We start from the raw sequence: 4,542 nt of genomic DNA on the forward strand, positions 1-4,542 counted from the left end.
TCGGTCCGGTCGGGGTCGGCCCTCCACGCTTACTGCTTATCAGGCCCCAGCAGTGGAGGGTCTCCGTTCTGTTGGGAGATCAATAGGGCACAGCCTCCAGCAGCAGCTGCCTTTTCCAACTTATCAGACATAGAGGGGTCATCCCTGCAGAGTCGGGCTCTTTCCTGCAAAAATTCTCCCCTTTTGGGGGGCGCCCCGCTGGTTCAGTCGTTGGAGCTCGTGACTCTTGATTTCAGGGTTGATAGTTCAAGCCTCAACGTTGGATGTAGAGAATATTGAAAAGTAACATTAAAAACAAGAAATCATCCCTTGTGAAAAGGATTAAATCAGTCTTGGGTACGTGCAAGCTGTTCTGCTTCTCATGGGTTCTGGGGCATCAGCTGTGGCGGGTGTGGGCCCTATCTTGTAGCTGTAGTTCTCGTGCGTCCTTCCTTCACACAGGCTTTTCTGATTGAGGCAGGTCGCTTCTTTACAGGAGTGACTCCCTCTTGCTCTCTACATGTTCTTTCTCTCTCTCTCTCTCCCCCTCTCTCTCCCTCTCTCTGTCTCTGTCTCTCCCTCTCCCTCTCTCTCTCTCTCTCTCTCCCTCTCTCTCTCTCTCTCTCTCCCTCTCTCTCTCACACACACACACACCAAGCTACCCAAGGATCTTCTGGGATTTCTGTTCCAAGAAGATAAATAACACGATAATCTCATCAACAGTGAGATCTTAGCGATAAAACATTACTGATTCCAGGGTGTTGTTTGAAAAGTACTTCAAGGCAACTCCTAACAAAGACTAGGTGAACTAGGCGACGGGTACTGCGTACCGCCCCGTGTGCCCGAAAAGCAAAGATCACTAATGCTTGGACTTCAGTGCCGCTGCAGAATCTTTGGAGCCGGAACGTGTTTTTCTGGAGCACATTAAGGTAAGCGCTTGGGGCACCTCTGCCCAAGGAAGACTCTAAGTGAAAAAGGGGTGGACAAGGAAATCTGAGCCCAGTATCTGATTATAAAGACATGTCAGCATTTTAAATTCTAAACACTACTTCTCTAAGATTCCCCAGGAAAACCTGCCCCTGAGTCTTGCCCAACTATCTATTGAGATGCAGGTGTAAGCACCTGGCTACCTTGGCTCAATTACTCATCCCTGTGCCCCCTCTGCTCTAGCGTAGCAGCGTTTACTTGTTAACCATTTGAAAGGGGTTGATTCTCTTTTGAATTTGCATTTCCATCCCTTGATGGTGTGTTGTGTGCCCATGTGTCTCTCGTTTCCAGAAACGGAAGCAGGCAGGGTTCGTACGTTCGAGTTAAAGACCAGTCAGGAATAATGCATTTCTCTATGGAAGCCGTTCACGAATGAGTCCTATAGCATTCAGTGCCGCAGACACCTTTCATACTGCGCAAAAAACAGGGTTGTGTGTGGTTGTATTTGTGAAGGCTTTTGTCCGGTAGTCTCTCTTACTGACAAGATGTGAAAGAACGTGGCCCCTACTCGGTTAATGCAAATGTGCTGTCTCAGCCAACTTGACCAGAATAGTTTGAACAAAGCAGATGGTTCCTTCCCACTGAAGACATTTGTCATCACAAGATCTAAGCACAGAAAAGGAGATCTGAGTAATGGAGAATTTGGGGACAGCATTGAAGTGCACACAGGGGCTCACACACATACACATGCTTGTACACATGCTTGCACAAGGCATATTTGTAGCCCTATGCATATATCCATATACATCCATGTACGAGGAGTGGATACACACACAGACACACACACACACCTTTTTTTCTCTCTCCCCTTAAAGGATTCTCTTGAACGTGTAGGGGAGAAAAAAAATCTTTTTTTCTGCTACCTGCTACATTCAATGTCTAGAGCCATGAATCAAACACATAAAAGACAGGTGGACACGAGGGGGGGAAAATGACATTTTTAATTCACTGGGGTTCACAAAGACAAATGCGGTACATGGAGGCATCCAGGTGATTGAAGTTACACACCGTTTTAGGCTAAACAAAGCAAAAGAGCTTTGGGCATCTGGTGAGGGAGGCAAGTTTGGGTAACGGGAGGACATGTCTGGAAACTACGGGCTGCCTTGTTCTGCGGAGAAGAGTCTCCTCAAAGAGAGGAGTGCTTGCTCTCCATCTGGTATTGAAACATCTTTACAAATGGACATTTCCTGGGTTCCTGGGTGGCTCTCTGGCTCCAGGGTCCACTCTTGATTTTGGTTCTGGTCTTGATCTCATGGTTCATGGCCCAGCCCAGAGCCCGCTTGGGACTGTCTCTCTCGCCCTCTCTGCCTGTCTCCCTTGCTCGTGCTTTCTCCATCTCTAAATAAATAAACATAAAAAAGAATTTATTTAAAAAAAAAAAAAAACATGGGCTGGGTGGCTCAGTCGGTTATACCTCCAACTTTTGGTTTTCCACTCAGGTCATGATCTCAAGGTAGATGGGTTCAATCCCCACATAGGGCTCTGAGTGGACAGCATGGAGCCTGCTTGGGATTCTGTCTCCCTCTCTTCCTGTCCCTTGCTCGCTCTCTCTCAGAAGAGTAAATAAATAAACGTTAAAAAAACAAACAAACCCCCCCCAAATAAATAAAAATTAAATGGAAGTTCCCTTTATAAACGTACATTTCCATTACAAAAGGGGCAATTTATATACTCCCATTTTGAGGCTGACGGAGGTAAAATCTTCTCTTGTGTCTCCTGGGTCTCCATTGCTCTTAGCTCAAAATAGCATGTTTGCCAAAGGGGCATATACCGGGGTGCGTATTCTGGTACTCTTAGCACCTAAGGGAAAAAAGAATTTCAGGTGTACCGTGACCTTCCCAAGATAACACAGTACAGAATACAAACTCTTAAGTGTTTCCAGTTTTACAAATTTGGGGGGAGGTGTGGGGGTGGCTGGGAGGGGATCGGAATGGGACTGATCACTAGAAGAGGAACAATTGGAAATGAGAGATACTTGGCACTTGAACGGTGCCCTTGTGGTTGAGCTCAGCACATAGAAACAAGAGAACAACAGCTAGTTGTGGGAGCAGCACACCGTGCAGCAGTCATGTCTTTGTTTTTGCAAAGACTTTGTCTTTTGCTACAGCTTTTGCTCTTTTGGTTTACATTTCTGGATTTACGTTAGGTTACACCATGCCACCGTGCTCCCCAGCTGCTTTTACGGACATTCTGAATTTTCTCGTGGCCCTCACTCTGCCAAGCTTTGCAGCAAGAATTCAAGCATGTAGGACATTCAGGCAGGTGGTCATTGGAGGTGGAACTTCTGGAATACAGCAACAGATGGAGGTCAGGATACATGGTTAAAACTACTTTTGCAAAGGACATTATAGGTGAAAGATACATAGGTCCACCTATCTTGGTGTAAGCCTCAAGGAATCTTTCAGAACTTTGGGGGATATAATCAGAGGGCATTAGGGACATGGCTCCAGGGCTTAGAAATTTTCTCTTTCCAGAGTTTCAGTTTTTAGAATGAACAGTAGAACAGATTAAGAGACAAACAGGTCCGGGCTCATACTTGATTAAAAATAACCACCTCGGAGGCACCTGGGTGGCTCAGTTGGTTACCTGTCCAACTTGAGCTCAGGTCATGATCTCCCATTTTGTGATTTTGAGCCCTGCTCTGTGCTCTGTACTGACAGCATGGAATCTGCTTCAGTTCCTCTGTTTCTCTGTCTCTCTCTCTCTCTGCCCCTCTACTCATGCTCTGTCTCTCTTGTTCAAAAATAAATTCACATTGAAGGAAATTCAATTAAAAAAAATTAACCACGTCATGTGCCTTGTAGAGTTGTTAATGGCATTCCATTCTAGTTCCAATCCCATTGTAGATGCTTACTCAATTGCACGTTGGTTGTTCTTACTGTTTTGGTTACGAATATCCCTTTCTGTTGTCAGTGAGGTTGGTAGAAGTTGAACAATGGTAGTAGTGACATCAGAAGATATACCGTAGAAGAGGTGGCAGGGACTTTGACTAACGCCAGGCTGTGAAGACGCAGAACCAAGACATCCTGGTGTAGCAGGGTTTTCGCAGAGAGAGTCGTGGCTCTGAGGCTTTTCTTTCTAAGGAGCAACGTTATTCATGCTGTTACTGGCTCCGCTGGGTTCGCATCCAAAGAACTGAGCCCCGAATGCCATGTGGCGTAGTGTTTTATACATTTTCTACTTCTTCGTCTCCCGTATACAAGAACACACAAACATGCAGTCTGATTAAGTGGTCTCATGTTACAAGGTCCTGAGGGATGTTGTTATGTACACACATAGCCAGGTTATCTTCAGTTTTGTTTTGTTTTTATTCTTTCCTTAAGAAGGTGACCCTACCCCACTGGCATTGAGGTAAAGTTTCTAGTTAGTAGCCTGGCTTATTGTGAAGATGGGTCTTGATAGACTGGCCCGAGTCTTTTAAAGTTGCATCAATCTGTATTAACACCTGGCCCCCATTTTTTAATGTCTCTATGCTTAGAAGTAGCAGAATTGATGGTAAGGGTTTGATTCACAATTCCATGTGCAAAATGGAATAAGGAGGTATTTTGTTGGTTTTGTTTCAGGTAAGATAGGAGC

Source organism: Panthera tigris, chromosome X, assembly GCF_018350195.1.
Source record: "Panthera tigris isolate Pti1 chromosome X, P.tigris_Pti1_mat1.1, whole genome shotgun sequence".
Classification (NCBI taxonomy): domain Eukaryota; kingdom Metazoa; phylum Chordata; class Mammalia; order Carnivora; family Felidae; genus Panthera; species Panthera tigris.